The 17,102-nt window shown below is 42.1% G+C and overlaps 1 protein-coding gene across 3 annotated transcripts in view; it reads left to right on the forward strand.

Annotated features, from left to right (window-relative positions):
* Positions 1-17,102, forward strand: part of FURIN (furin, paired basic amino acid cleaving enzyme) — a 336,167-nt gene that overhangs the window by 77,541 nt on the left and 241,524 nt on the right. The window lies entirely within an intron of this gene.

Here is a 17,102-nt window from a genome sequence, read left to right on the forward strand (position 1 = left end):
TAGCTATTTCTGCTTTCTACCATTAGTTCTCTGTGTTGTCTTCTCAGCTTTTGAGCTGACCAAACCAGTTCTTTCAAGTGCTCATAAAAATGAGGGATTGGTGGAAGGAATAGGGAAAAAGGATTTTTTTTTTCATATGTAAGGAAAGGTATGAAGAACTTGTCAACTCCTTTTTCTTTTCCTTTTTTTTTTGATCTTGGTGTCAGAGGAGGCCTGATTGGAAGGCATACTGGAGGGAATATGTCCAATGATCTGGTACATCTGAAGAATTTGATTCTGACACACACATCTGCCAGCTAAGCCCAGTTGACATTACTTTTGCTGAAAATCCTGTCAGAGTCTTATTAAAATGTAATCTATTTTTGTACTCCAGTGACAGGCGGTGGTTTCATTATTGGTTAAATGGGGGGTCATATGCCCTCTCATGGCCCCTCATTCAAAAGCTACGTTTTTCCCTGTCCCAGCTGCAGCTGCTCTTCTTGTTTTTGTTGCTGTGAATTACAGGTGTCTGAAGACCCTAGAGACTGGAGTTATACATTAAATTAAAGAGAAAAAATTCCATTCCTTCATTCCAAGCTGCCTTTTCACCCTCCAGTTATTTTTTAATTGCAGTCTTTGCTTTGTTCTTGAACTGTGGGTTTTGAAGGACTGCACTCCACATTTGCTACTTAGCTGAGAGAGGCAAGAATTCAACACAGCTTGGCCATCGGTTATGAAATATCACCCTTAGCAGAACAGCGCTTTGCACCCTTCCCATGATTAAATACCTTTTGGTTAATGATTTTGTTCCACAGAACATGGATAGTATTGTATAATCCCGCAGGGCTGCATTTTGTATACTGACTTGCTGTTTTCATTTGGTATATTTTGGGTTTGATTCAACTGCAGAGGTTCATTTAGTTCCTCTGAGGTATATTTACATGAAATAAAGTGGGTTTATCCTGTAATATTACCTTAGAATGTGGGAGAAAGTGGAGGCATGCCTCAAGATCTTAGAGTTTCCACTTGGGAACTGGTCCTTTTTGTATATTCAGTAAAGAAACAAGTCGTGGATTGTGGTGGAAGGTTGGCCCCCTCCAGTCAACCCATATATAGCATCAACTTATTTCAATTTTCACAACTTTTCACCCCTCCATACTCAACTGGAACCATGCTTTGATGAAGAAATTATTAGACATCCCTGACCCACCCACCCTATAACTGAAATTTTGGTTCGACTTACTTATTCACAGCAAGACCTGGACAGCTGCAACAATCGTGACGTCCACCACAGAAGCCTAAGAATATTGATTGGGGTGTTTGGGTGTTGCTATCACTGGAAAAAGCATTCACATACATATCGTCCTGTTGAGGATTATTTTCCTCAACAACCGGATATTTGTGGTTAGAACTATTCAGATTATTGTGACGCGATGCAGGCGGTTGTACAGAGACATAGCACTGTGCCGAGTCCTTCTGAACTTCTCCTTTTTTGGGGAATTGTTTTTATTATTTTTTTTGTTTGTCATTCCTTGACTCCTAGGTTTTAAAGGTCTCCTGTCCATGTAACGAAGGCATGGAATTCTTGACTGTCCCACCCCCAGGAGAACAAGTGAGCAAGAGTCTGTAGGTATGGGCAGAAATGTTCAGTATCGATGGATTACAGATAGACCCTAGTACAAACTAGTCTATAGATTATCTCACTCCGTTTCTCCTTTCTACAATTGAGGGGGGGGGGCAGCCCTCAAATAGCTGCTGGCAGAGACTTGAGTGTAGGAGTTCCTTCTGCCATATGTGGGGGGAATGCTTTCTGAAAGAGAATTCTCAGCTAAATTCAAAAAAGTGAGTATAGAGCACCTAGTCACCAACTGAGAAATGAAACAATTTGCTTTTATTTTCAAAAGAACTTTAAATTTTGATGTATTTCTTTAAAATCTTAAAAATTAGACATTAAAATAAAATTGAGTTGAATGTCACGATGTTTAAATTGATGGAGGTTTTTCAGGATCAGTGATAAAAAAAATTGGAACCCAAACAATGTAAATGAAAGTTTGCCCTTGTGGTTTCCGAGATCCTTTTCCTCCTATATACATATACATCTTAATGTTGGTATTTGTTGATGTGAGACTTCAGTTGAGTATATAGTACCCCCATACTCCACAACTTAGCTTGCTGAGTTTCAAGAAACATGGTGTGGAGATCCAGGAGGACAAAGGCAAAATGACTTGTGTGGTCATAGTGAAGCAATCGAGTATGCCAAAATGGTACATCAAGCAGGAGGGATAATGTATTTTGATAAGTTACCCTTCCATTAAAAGAGAATTAAGAGGTTTTTTAGAAGGTTTGTGGAATCTCTTGTTTGCTCAAATTAATCAGGATGCACTGAAGCTCAGCTTGAAAAGTGTATGGGGGGGGGAGGGGGAAGAGGGAAGATTATATACCGCCTTGGGTGAATTTCTTCAAAAAGATGGTAAACAACTATTAGGATTAATAAATTGCACATGCCCAGGCTAATGACCCATTGGGGTTGAGAGTTTGATTATTGTAATTTGCTGTGTTAAAATGTTGTAACTCCTGCTGGAATGTTACGGGTTTAAAAGTGGAAAATGCAAACACAGTGGTGGTTTTTTTGGAGTGCCAATGACCTGTTGTAAGGAGAGAAGATTTCAAAATGTAAAATTGTTGTATGTGTTAATAGAGGCCATTGTATCAGTTGGAATATACAAAAAAAAGTGTTTATGTATGTATAGATAGAAAATGTGCAATTGATTTTCATTAAGGTTTTTGTGGGGTTTTAATAAACTAATGTTCATGTGGACAAGTTTTATCTATCTTACTGTGACTCCGGTGATTATAAATTAGAGACTATTCTGCTCTTTGCCAAAAACGCCTCTGTTGAAGGCATGAGCTTGCTTTGCAGAGTTTAAGAATTTATTTTAAAATTAGCTTTTTACCAATTCAGGAATTCTAAGACCAAGGACTCGAGTAACAATCCAGAATGGAACAGCTCCTTGGGGTTTTATTGCCTGGTTTGCCATTTTAAAATAAACTGCCACATCTATTTTAGTTCATGCTCCTTTCTCCCCTGACTACAGGAATTAAACAAGGCTTCACAGCCAGAAGGGACAATGTTATACTGTACAGGTCTGACAGTGCTATAAAATTAGAGAGCTTTTCATGGAAGGCTAGGAATGTGATGGCTGCATTCTAACTGCATCAGTTCTGGGTGCTACATCCTAATTTTCCAACTGAGGACCTTCTGATTTAAATCGGAGGCCTTCAGGCTTTAGACTAGGAAATTTTCTCCTGAATTGAAAGAGCAGCTCCTGTAGCTTTTGAGGCCCTTTTACTAAAGGGTTGCCATGTGGCACTGCTGGATATTTTTCTAAAATTATCAGCGCAGAGAGTAACCGCTGGGTTAGCACGGGATACCTTACCACCACCTCAATGGGTGGTGGTAAGTGTTCCACCCTGAAATGCCCACATGACAAGTGCAAACTTACCACACAGCCATTTTCTTTCACATTTTTACCTGCTGTGGTAAAAGGGGTCTCTGCGTGCAGCAAAAACGCATGCTGCCGCTAGCGCAGAGGGCCCCTTTACCGTAGCTTAGAAAAAGGGACCTTAGGAGGTTCCTATGTACTATATTTGGTTGCTTATATTTTCTATATTTGGTTTCCACTGCCCTCTTGATTCGGCAGAGGGACAGGGAGGCGACAGTGCTGGGCGCGTGGTTGGGTCTGCCGTCGGGGTTGCTCGTCTGGTCGGGGCACAGAGAGGCTCAGATGTTTTCGGTGCTCTGGGTGGGAGTTGTGTGGAGGGCTCGGACACCTCTTGTTGCGCCAAGCTGGGGCAGACTGGGCTCGCGATCCCTGCTCGGTTCCTCTTGAGGTGAGGTGCAGTCGCTCCTCCCTACGTAGGGCCGTGATGGGCTCCCCCAACGCCTCCACTAGCTGCGATTGCCGCCACCCCTCACCTCGCGGTGCACCCTACGACTCCCGTGACCAGCAGTCCGGCCCGTGATCTCACCGATGGGGAAGGCCACGAGATCGCTCGGTCCTCCAGATGAAATTGTCGGCCAGGTCCAGTAGTCGCTCGGCTGCCACGCCTGGGATCTAGTTGGGAGTTGGATGCTCGTTCCCAACTGGCCACACGGCTGTAGTCGGTGGGTGGCCGCACGAAGCCGCAAAATGTGACTGTGGCTTACCTCACCTCAGTTCCTCTGGGCTAGGTTAGCTCTTGGATGGGCAGTGAGTTCTGCGGTAAACAGGGGCAGGGGGAGGGGGAAAAGATTAGGAAGGGTGGCCATTAACGCAGGCCTGCCCTTATAGTTAAGCAATTAGTGTGGGTTTTAAGGTGTGCTATCACAGTTTAGTTTTTGCTCAGAAAGAGAGAAGTGTAAGTGGTGATGCAGTAATTATTTACAGAAACTGGACTGGTGGTTCTGTGCATCAGTGTACTTTGGGTAAGAAGATAAGAATATTATCATAGAATTTGTATTTTGCACTTTAAATAAAAAACAGTTCAAATCTACAGCAGGACAGTTTTTTTTTTTTTTTTTAAGTTTCAACGACATGTAAACATTCTTTGATGCTTTGAACAAAATAATGAACATCCAAAACTCCAATACATAAACATAGTAATGTGATATGTCTCTGAAATGAAGGATGGTAGTAAACTGAATGAAAGTATTTTGGTGACAAAAAAGGCTATATTGTGAAACATGTTGGGATCCTGCTTGAGTGTCAGATATAATCATCAAACTGCAGTCCTCAAAGGGAACAAGTCATCTGGGTTTTTTTAGGATGCTCCCTGGATTTAAAAAAGGTTTGGACAGATTCCTGGATGAAAAGTTCATAGTCTGCTACTGAGACAGACATGGGAAGCATGTAGTAGGGAGTATGTACTATGGGATTTATAGTATGGAGTGGTGCCATGATTTGGGTTTCTGCCAGGTACTTTTTTTTTTTTTTTTGTTACATTTGTACCCCGCGTTTTCCCACTCATGGCAGGCTCAATGCGGCTTACATGGGGCAATGGAGGGTTAAGTGACTTGCCCAGAGTCACAAGGAGCTGCCTGTGCCTGAAGTGGGAATCGAACTCAGTTCCGCAGTTCCCCAGGACCAAAGTCCACCACCCTAACCACTAGGCCACTCCTCCACTGTTGCTACTATTTCAGATTCTACATGGAATGTTGCGACTATTGGAAATTCTACATGGAATGTTGCTATTCCACTAGCAACACTCCATGTAGAAGTCGGCCCTTGCAGATCACCAATGTGGCCGCGCAGGCTTCTGCTTCTGTGAGTCTGACGTCCTGCACGTACGTGCAGGACGTCAGACTCACAGAAACAGAAGTCTGCGCAGCCTTCTACATGGAATGTTGCTAGTGGAATAGCAACATTCCATGTAGAATCTCCAATAGTAGCAACATTCCATGTAGAATCTCCAATAGCAGCAACATTCCATGTAGAAGTCAGCCCTTGCAGATCACCAATGTGGCCGCGCAGGCTTCTACATGGAATGTTGCTAGTGGAATAGCAACATTCCATGTAGAGTCTCCAATAGTAGCAACATTCCATGTAGAATCTCCTATAGTATCTATTTTATTACATTTGTACCCCGTGCTTTCTCACTCTTGGCAGGCTCTATGCAGCTTACATGGGGCAGTGGAGGGTTAAGTGACTTGCCCAGAGTCACAAGGAGCTGCCTGTGCCTGAAGTGGGAATCGAACTCAGTTCCTCAGTTCCCCAGGACCAAAGTCCACCACCCTAACCACTAGGCTACTCCTCTGGCCACTGTTTGGAAAACAGGCTACTGGGCTAGATTGACCATTGGTCTGACCCAGTATGGCCACTCTTACGTTCCCAATAAATGTGTATGAGAGATTTGCATGCCTTGCCTCCATTGCATTTGTTGATATCCTTGTTGAAGCTATACCAACAGTGAGGTGTCAGCTGATGTATGCTGTTACATTAACAAGGGAGCCTGGGCATCTGGCTAGCTTCATGTGCTAGTTCCAACACTTGATTTTGAAGCAGATTTCGTGACCTGCTGTTCTGAAGCCACTGTGGTGGTCTTTCAAATCCTGTACTTTTGAAACTGAGAAAAGAGCATTTCAGCTCAGGCTGGACATCCAGTCTGATCCTTATTTCAGACAAAATTACTCTCTGCCTCATGTGGCTACTGCCAGCATCAAAGTGTAATAAAAGCTTTTTCTCCTGGTGGAGTCAGGATGCTTTCAACTGCCTGTGGAGCCCGAGATTGATTTGATTTTGTTTACAAAGATTTTGTCCAGCTGCCGGTCACTGACCTGGTGGCTTTGATAGCTATTCCAGATGTTTACAGGGTGGAGAAAACAGCTGTAGTTGTCACACTGGAGATAAGAACCCATTTCTGTTGGTGTTTGACTGTCTGTAAACCACCTTGATGTCTGTGGTGCTAGGCAGCGGCGTAGCAAATTTTGTATGTATTATATTGTCTTTCCTGCTTCGCACTTTTTCCCCAAGCATACTGCTTTTCTATCATACTCTTCTCTCTCCAGTGTGTGGGGTTTTTTTTTTGTTTATCACTGCACTTGAACAAGGTGATACAGTTCTCTGATAGTTGCTTAGGAGCTTAGCCGAGATTGGGTGGCAGAGCCAGCCGGTGGTGGGAGGCGGGACTGGTGGTTGGGAGGCGGGGATAGTGCTAGGCAGACTTATACGGTCTGTGCCAGAGCCAGTGGTGGGAGGCGGGGCTGGTGGTTGGGAGGCGGGGATGGTGCTGGGCAGACTTATACGGTCTGTGCCAGAGCCGGTGGTTGGGAGGTGGAGATAGTGCTGGACAGACTTATACGGTCTGTGCCCTGAAGAGGACAGGTACAAATCAAGGTAGGGTATACACAAAAAGTAGCACATATGAGTTTGTCTTCTTGGGCAGACTGGATGGACCATGCAGGTCTTTTTCTGCCGTCATTTACTATGTTACTATGTTACTATGTTTTATTCTCTGGAAATGTTGGTACAAGGATGTCCTGTATTTTCTGCAGTGCCAGTAAACAGGGTGTGTGGCTTTTCACAATTTGGAAAGGCTAGTAGTAGCTTTCAACTCTGTTTTGAAAGGTCCATACCAAGATATCTATCTAATCTAATCTATCTGTCTACTCATCCTCTAGTCCTTATCAAGCATTCTGTGGCCACAACCCCATTACACAGCCACAGAAAGTGGGTGATGCCTTTGTGGAGGACACTCCCAGGTCACAAACACTCAGGGGAACAACAGGTTTTTTTTAGAAGTTGTACTATACACCATCCCCTGCATTCTGTGTATTGCGCCCAAATTTTGGCATGCTCCTGAGATGCGTGTTTAACTTAATTGGTTAACAAGCTATTAATCATCAATAATTGGGTGCTAGAAACCAATTGATGTTAATTGACACTGATTAGAAACTGTGCGCACATCTGGCCACATGCTATTGTGTAACACTGAGCACCTACAACCCATTAGCGTGTATCTCAAAAGGGGCGCACTCATGAGAGGGGCATTCTGAAAAGTTGCACGCATGGTTATTGAATATTGGATCAGCGTGCCTAACTTGGGCCCCAGCAATTACACTAGATTCAGCGGGCGTAAGTCTGGTGCCGAAAGCTAGGGTGCGGGTATCGGCGCTAAGTGCAAATCTATAAAGGGTGTGCGTTGCGCTCTTTATAGATTCACACTTAGAGCCTTATTTTATAAAGGTTATGCTCCTAGAATTTATGCTGCTAAATTACAAGCGTAATCTATTTTGGAGCATAAATTTAGGAACATAAAGTTTATAGAATAAGGCCATAACGCTGATCTTTTCTGGCACCCGTTTTGACTGCTATTTATGGAATCCAGCCCTGTGTGCTTTATTTTCTCTCATGTGGTCTAGTAAGGGAAGAAAGTTGGGCAATCAGGACCACCACTCGTGGAGAAAACCTAGTCAGTAGAAGATGATCACTTAAATTTTTATTCCTACAAATGCCACATAATTGCCGGATATACTTAGTGCTAAAGAACATTCAACAATGAAAATATACTGTGGTTTATTATTATATGCAATTATTTGGTAGCTTTACATAACCTGCAGGTACGCGTTTCAATTCAGTGAGTGACCGTCATGATTTATTGTAGTCTGAAGCACATAACGTTTAACAAAAGAGGAATATTGGACACTAACTACCCACTGCATTGTTTTGTTCCATTGTTGATTAGTCTAGACAATTCTCAAGGCACGCCCAGCCAGTTGGGGTTTTCAGGATATCCCTGGTGCTGCAGTCCCAGCAGAATATTGCATCCTTTAAGCTGATGCTAAAAGCATTTTTTTTTTTTTGTTGAGTCAACAAATTGACTTGTAATGCTTTTATGAAATCTGGACTGCTCTTTTGTGCTGTGTTAGTTTTTTTTATTATGTCTTGGTGAGTTTGTGTTCTGTATTTTTGATTATGTATGTTGGTTTGTCACCCATTTTGGATAAAAGCAGGCTATAAATAAATATAAAAATCCCCATTGAATTCAATGGGGATATCTTGAAAAACCCAACTTGCTGGGCGTGCCCCGAGGACTGGGTTGAAAACCCCTGATCTAGACCAATGGTTCTCAAACATTCTTCTGTTGTGACATGGTAACAAGAAGGTGCTCGCTTTTATGTAGCCTGCATATTCAGGGCAGGGTTTGAGTCAGTGTATGGACCGTAGTTTATAAAATGCACATGCATGTTTAATTGCGGCCATATGTTTAATATGATTGCTCTGTGTTTGAGTCCTGTTACTTGACTGTGGACTCCATATGTATTTTTATTAATAAAAATATTGACCATATAAAATGCACATGTAGGTGCAAACATACATACAAACAAGACGGCAGATAAAGGCCAAATGGCCCATCCAGTCTGCCCATCCTCTGTAACCCCTGTAACTCTTACTTTCCCAAAGGGATCCCACGTGCTTATCTCACGCTTTCTTAAATTCTGACGCAGTTCTCAACTCCACAGCCTCCACCGGGAGGCCATTCCATGCTTCCACCACCCTTTCCATTAAATAATACTTACTTAGATTCCTCCTAAGCCTGTTCCCTGTTAACTTCATCGTTTGCTCCCTTGTTCACAACCTGCTTCCAAGCAGGCATAAATGTTTTCAGCTTTGATGAAGGCATGAGTTTTGCCATTTTACCTTTAGTAATTAATGAAGCCATTAGCTGCCTATGGGACTCAATTTCGAAAGAGAAAAATGTCCAAAAAGTGTCATTAAAGCAGCATTTGGATATATTTCTTCTCAAAACATCCAAATCGGTATTTTCAAAACCTATTTTGCAGACATTTATCTATGCAATTCATCTGCATTGTGTCCACATCACAAGGGGGTGTGTTTGAGGTGGGATTAGGGTGGGCTTAGAGCCTTCCTAGGGTGTTCCTAATACTTGGACATTTTATAGCCATAATGGAACAAAACAAAAACGTCTAGGGCTAAAACGTCAACGGTTTGATCTAGACCTGTGTTTAGAATGAATAAGGTACTAAAAGGTGCCCTAAATGACCAGATGACCACTGGAAGGATTCAGGGATGACCCCCTCCCACCCCAAAGATGTGAATAAAAAATAGTACTTACCAGCCTTTAACAGCTTCAGATTTCATAGCCAGCTCTATTAGAACAGCCAGCATAACCCTGGATTAGTGTAGTGGTCAGTGCAGTGGAATGTAAAGGGAAAGAGAATGGGACTTGATATACTGCCTTTCTGTGGCTTTTGCAACTACATTCAAAGCAGTGCCTAGTGGTTAGGGTGGTGGATTTTGGTCCTGAGGAACTGAGTTCGATTCCCACTTCAGGCACAGGCAGCTCCTTGTGACTCTGGGCAAGTCACTTAACCCTCCATTGCCCCAGGTACAAATAAGTACCTGTATACAATATGTAAGCCGCACTGAGCCTGCCATGAGTGGGAAAGCGCGGGGTACAAATGTAACAAAAAATTATACAGGTACTTATTTGTACCTGGGGCAATGGAGGGTTAAGTGACTTGCCCAGAGTCACAAGGAGCTGCTGCAGTGGGAATTGAAATCAGGTTCCCAGGATCAAAGGCCGCTACATTAACCACTAGGCTACTCCTCCACTCCACAGGAGACCCAGGCCCATATCCCACTCTACTTGTCACACTTGTGGTGGAAAGTGTGAGCTCTCCAAAACTGACCAAAGACCTACTGTACCCATCTATAGGTGATCCCCTTCACCCATAATGGCTATTGTAGTGGTGTACAGTTGGGGGCAGTGGGTTTTGGAGGGCTCAGCAGACAAGATAAGGGGGTAATGGTGAGTTGTGTACCTGAGAGCTTTTATATGAAGTCCACAGCAGTGCTCTATAGGGTGCCCCACTACTCTCCTGGGATGTCTGGGGGACCAGTCTACTAAAATTGCTGGCTCCTCCTACGTCCCAATGGCTTGATTTTGTGCGTCTTTCACTTGGACATTTTTATTTCTTCTGAAAATGGACCAAAAAAAAAATAAATGCACAGAGCACAAAAACATGTAGCATGTGAACATTTTCAAAAAAATAAGATGTTTGGCTGTTTCGAAACCTATTCGGATTTGGGACATGTAGCGCAAAACGTCCAAAATCCAAATTAGACATATTGAAAATGCCCCTCTGTGTCCTTTATAAAATAGACCCAAAATAGGCACCTGTTATAGAATTACCCCCTTATTGTCCATGATTGCTTTCACATCCTGAAGAAGAATGTAAATTTAAGTTGCATGCGGGTCAGCCTTGCTAGAGCGCACTGTTTAGGCTGCTCTCTCTGATTATTAGCTAAAAAAGCTAGAGGGGTGCAGCTTGAGATATGCTTCCTTGAGGGAAACAGAGATCTTATAAAAGCTGCAGAAATGCAGTCAGTGGGCCAGATGGAAACAAGAGGTGGATCTTTGGATCGGAGAAAGCACACATTTGGCTGCATTTGTACCATTCTTACTTTAGATGTTCTTCTGTTTTTGAGTTGCTCAAGGGAGCCATCATAATAAGATCCCTGATGCAGGCATTTAGCTGAAACACGGGCCGTGTCGGGTCCAATAACCTTTGCTTCCTCCTATCTAAGATCTGTCTCTTGTTTTTGTCTAGGCCTACTGCACTGCATTTCTGCAGTAAGATTAATTTTCAAAGTAAACAGATACACTTGCATCATGCCATATCTCATTAAACTGCACTGGTTACCGGTACATAGCTGAAAGAATTAAGTTCAAAGCCGCCTATCTAGTCTTTCAGGTTCTGCAAGGCCTTACCTCTGAACTACTGATCACTATTTCATCTGTTTGCATTGTTCACTCAAACGGAAAGAAGGAACAATTGATGTAGCCCCATTGTTGTACAAGGGAATCTGATTTTAGAAGATCTTTTATTCGCTGTTCCCGGTATCGGGCCTCTCATTATGGAACTCACTCCCTCTGGCTATGATAGAGACAAACTACCTCCGTTTCCGGAAGAGGCTAAAAACTTACCTCTTCCCAAAGCCTGCTACATAACACTCACTACTCCTCAGTCCCCCAACGGACTATAGAACTACCACATGACACAACTACTCCCTCACACCCGATAGTGTTATACTGTTAGTTAGATAACGTTGACTGTAACCAACATTGTATCCACCCAACATCCCACTAATAATATTGTACCAACCAAGTATAGCCCAGAAGACTGTATTCACCCAATGTCCTACCTGTAATATTGTATCAACTTCTGTCCCACAGGTGATGTAAACTGTACTGAACCCTAAACGGGATATTAGCAGTATATAAGACCTGCTTTGAATTGAATTGAAAGTGTTCCTGGTTCCCTCTGGTTTTGTCCATTCTTTTCAAAGCAGAACCCAAATGGCAACGTAGATATTGGGGAGGTCACTAGGAAAATACATTTGCAGCAGACACCCAAGGGATCGTTGTATCAAAATGTAGGGTACTACTCTCACTTGTTAGGACCCTCCTAAAATGGACAGACTTCTTCAGCAGGGGGAGGGGGGAGCGAGCGGACCTATAATATAGAATCCATTTCGTGTCCATTGACCTGCAAGAAAGCTAGATGAAGTGTCGATCGTGAGGACATTCTAGGTGCCGTCTTTTTTTTTTTTTTTCTGACTTTTTCCACTTTCCACTGCTCTTTTGATCATATCTGAAATAATGCTGACTCCATTTATGGGTAGAACTTTTGCCGTGCATGACTATGTATTCATAGTAATGTGATCTGTACTGTAATAGAGCCTGAGTACTTTTTTGTTTCAAGTTATTCTAAATGCATTGATTTGAATCACTGATAACAATATATCTAAAGGAAGCCCTTGCTTCCTTTTTTTTTCAGTAGCATGTACTTTCTCTCTTTTTATTTCCGCAACTGTTTTCCTTTCTCAGCAAGTACTTATAATCATGTCTATGGTTTCAGACTCCTCTATCTCAGGTTCTACAGTGCAGAGTTCCAGCTAGGATCTTGTTCTTGGAGAAGAATAGATCTGAAAAGACAAAAAACATGATCTCAAGCTTATGCACATCTTTGTTTGGAGCAATGACTGGTAAAGCAGCCTGCAAAGAACCTGATCATATTGCATTGTTTCTCAGACCTTTTGGCCACAACCTCTTCCTACCCAGCCTCCGAAAGAAAATTAAAGTTTAGGAGCTCTTTTGTTAAGCTGCGTTAGGCACCAACTTGCCTAATGCAGGATATGCTAAAAAGTGTAGTTTTGTCATCTCTTACCTGAGTACACAGTTGTGGAACGCATTGCCGCGCAGCTTAAAAACTAATTACGAACTAATTAACTTTCGCAAATCCCTGAAGACCCACCTATTCAACAAGGCATACCAATAAGAGTAGCAACTAGAAATGTAGTACATCGCAATCTTACCTATTATCAACAATGTTCTTGTTATATCTACTTATCTGAAATTCGATTACGCTACTTTCTATCACATCTCCACCGTACCTATTATCAGTAATATTCTACCTATATCTATCTGTTCAATTTTTGATCATGCTACCTTCCATGTAATACTAACTGATATCTCCCAATCTATCATCTACTAATATGACACATTGTAAGCCACATTGAGCCTGCAAAGAGGTGGGAAAATGTGGGATGCAAATGCAATAAATAAATAAATAAATAAGCACACAGTAATTATTTTTTTTGGAGGGGGGCATCTCAGGGGCAGAGAGTGGGCATGGATTCACTAATCCGTTTCTGACATCACAGCTGGTGCTGGAGTGGAGGAGTGGCCTAGTGGTTAGAGTGCACGGGTCTTGCAATCCAGAGGTGGCCGGTTCAAATCCTGCTGCTGCTCCTTGTGATCTTGGGCAAGTCACTTAACCCTCCATTGCCTCAGGTACAAACTTCGATTGTGAGCCCTCCTGGGAGAGAGAAATATCCAGAGTACCTGAATGTAACTCACCTTGAGCTACTACTGAAAAAGGTGTGAGCAAAATCTAAATAAATATTGAAGATTCTACATGGAATGTTGCTATTATTGGTGATTCTACATGGAATGTTAATGTTGCTATTCCAACTAGCAACATTCCATGTAGAAGCCTGCCCTTGCAGATCAGCAACGCGGCCGCGCAGGCTTCTGTTTCTGTGAGTCTGACGTCCTGCACGTACGTGCAGGACGTCAGACTCACAGAAACAGAAGCCTGCGTAGCTGTATTGGTACAAACAGATTGTGAGCCCTCCTAGGACAGAGAAATATCCAGAGTACCTGAATGTAACTCACCTTGAGCTACTACTGAAAAAGGTGTGAGCAAAATCTAAATAAATAAATAGCGAATCCATAACGCAGGGGCCCTTGGCTCCTTCTAAATAGGAGGTGGTAAGTGATCTTGCAGTAATTTCTTTCAGTGGCCACATGCTAATGTTAACAGCCATATATTCAGGAAATGGAAAAATGCACTAAAAATGAGCTTAGCACACAGGAAAGTCCCATAAAAAGACATGCTTAAGCCCATATCAGCCCAGCTTAGTAAAAGAGGCCCTTAGTTTTTTCTTTTAATTACATTAATAGTGTATTGCAATTTAAAGTAACAAACCAAACATCTCGTGTCTTCCACCCCTTCCCAGTTTTAGAACCACTGAATTACTGTACAAAGGGCCCCTTTTACAAAGGTGCACTATCATTTGTAGCACACACTAACCATGTGATACCTGTAGGAATATTATGGGTTAGCACATGCTAAAAACAGCGTACCTTTGTAAAAGACCCCCAGAATAATTAGCATCTCCAAGTCTTTCACTCCTTGTCCCTGCTGTTCCTAGTTGCCTTTTCTGACCTCTAAAAGCATATCGCCCCCTCTCTGGCTAGATTAATATCTCATCTTTTTGAAGTTTCTTTTAAGTCTTCAACCTTGGCTTTTCCTGATAAGCTTGTCAGTTTTAACCGGGTTTGTTGTAATACATTTTTCTTGAATCCTCTTGTCTGTATGACTTTACTAGCTTGTAAACTCATGTAGCAGGGACATTTCATTTGAATCTGTACAGTGCTACTTATGTTGAGTAAGTGTCGTAAAAGTAAGTAATCTTCTGTATATTATGGAGTTAAAAGGCTTTTGAAATGGAAGCAACTAAACTCCTGTTTCCTTTTCATTCCTCTTTAAAAAAAAACAAAACAAAAACCAACAACTTTTGTTCCAGATGTCAGGAAATTCAGATTGCATGAGAGATATAAAGTAGGTTTCCTACACATTCCAGTTTGGGTTAGGCCTTTCTTTCAGAGAAGTGTTTTTCAACTTGAGTCCCTCAGTGATGCAGTCTCTTGAACTTCATGTGTAAAATGAAAAAGCCCCAACAGGAAGCCTCAACATGATTTCTCCTGGGGTTATATATAGTGCTTTTGTAATGGTTTCTGTAACCTCTGGGAACATTTTAGCTTAGTCAGCTTGGTATGTCTCTTTTCAAATATTTCAATTGCACAAATTTTTTGAGCTTCGGAAAGCCATCAAAAACTGACCATGCATGTTAACACAGAGTAAGAGCTATCTGAATAACAAATCAGCCTTTTCAGAGACAAAAAAAAATTCTTTGTCTATACATAATTAACATCTTATGGAGTGTTGTGGATGATTTTTAAACCAGCATTTTCATCAAAGCCTACCAAAATTCAGCTGCTTAGATTTCATTTTTCTAAGGTTCAAATTTTTAAAAAGTTGCATTAGGTAGATTTTGCAGTGCCCCAGTAAGCCGTATTGTTGAAAATCTTTAGCATCATATTTTGGGGGGATCTTGCCAGGTATTTGTGACCTGGATTGGCCACTGTTGGAAACAGGATGCTGGGCTTGATGGACCTTTGGTCTTTCCCAGTATGGTAATACTTATGTACTTATGTTAGATGAGTTCTAACTCATTCTTATTAGGTGTATCATTAGTATTATGCTAACATTGTATTGTTTCTCTGGTATTTGAATTCCAGAGCTGTTAAATGTGTATTTTTCTGATACTGTTTCTTGGTCGTTCTGTTATTGGGTTTCAGTTTACTGTTTTCAAGTTTACCTCATTTATTGCATTTATGTTTATTCTTGGTTATTTTACTATTGTTATGCTGTTAACAAAATTGTAAGTTTTATTATAAACTGTACCTGCTGTACACCGCCTTGGGTGGAATCGCTTCATAAAGGCAGTTAATAAATCTCAATATATAAACAAATAAATAAAGGTGTTCTAATATGTGGAACAGCAAACTCTCTCTCAGCGTGGTGCTAAGAAAAGCCCGAACTGAAATTTAAGAAATCCTGGGACCAGCAAGTGATGCAGTGAGGACAAAGGAAGTTGATGAAAACTGTTTTCAAAGGTTTTAAAGACTGGGTTAAATAAACATTTGCCGGCACCGATATAGAAATACTAGACCCTGACTTGAGGTGACATGCTTTTCAGCCTCTTTGTTGCAATTCAGATCAAGTAACCTACCTCCCTTAATGAACCTCTCCTCTTCACCCATTCTCTATTTCTGTGGATAACACTCTCATCCTTCCTGTCTCATCAGCTCATAACCTTGGGGTCATCTTTGACTCCTCTCTCTCCTTCTCTGAACATATTCAGCAGACTGCTAAAACCTGTCGTTTCTTTCTCTATAATATCACCAAAATTCACCCTTTCCTTTCTGAGCACACTACCTGAACCCTCATCCACACTCTTATCACCACTCGCTTAGACTATTACAACTTGCTTCTCACAGGTCTCCCACACAGCCATCTCTCTCCTCTTCAATCTGTTCAAAATTCTGCCGCACGACTAATATTCCGCCAGTGTTGTTATGCTCATATTAGCCCTCTCCTCAAGTCACTTCACTGGCTCCCTATCCGTTTCCGCATACAGTTCAGACTCCTCTTATTGACCTATAAGTGCATTCACTCTGGAGCTCCTCAGTACCTCTCCACTCTCATCTCTCCCTACACTCCTCCCCGGGAACTCTGTTCACTGGGTAAATCTTTCTTATCTGCACTCTTCTCCTCCACCGCTAACTCCGGACTCTGTTCCTTTTATCTTGCTGCACCATATGCCTGGAATAAACTTCCTGAGCTGGTCCGTCAAGCTCCATCTCTGGCCATCGTCAAATCTAAGCTAAAAGCCCACCTTTCTGATACTGCTTTTAACTCCTAACCCTTACTCGTTCAGTACCCTTATTTTATCATCCCCACCTTAGTAATTCTCTTATCCTCTTATTTGTCCTGTTTGTCCTAATTTGATTGTAAGCGCTGTCGAGCAGGGACTGTCTCTTCATGTTCAAGTGTACAGTGCTGCGTACGTCTAGTCGCGCTATAGACATGATAAGTAGTAGTAGTAAGTAGGCCCTGTGGCATTGCAGTAGGTAGGCAGGACATAGGCTGGATAGATTTCACCTGCAATGGATGAGGGTACGAGTGTGCTGCCTAGGGAGCAAAACTGAACATGCAGGTAGGAAGAAATAATATAGCTACAGAAAAGGGGAAAGATAATGGGAAAGGGACTTGATTTTTATGTTTAATGAAATCTTGTTGTAGGGCAGAAAAAGTGTGTGGTAATCGGACAGTGGCCATCCTGCACCTGTATTTTGAATAAACCCTTGGAGCATGGCTGGCTCCTTCTTGCACTTGAAATTATTGGTATCTGCTTACTGATTTGCTTATA

Source organism: Microcaecilia unicolor, chromosome 1 (genome assembly GCF_901765095.1).
Source record: "Microcaecilia unicolor chromosome 1, aMicUni1.1, whole genome shotgun sequence".
NCBI classification, from domain to species: Eukaryota; Metazoa; Chordata; class Amphibia; order Gymnophiona; family Siphonopidae; genus Microcaecilia; species Microcaecilia unicolor.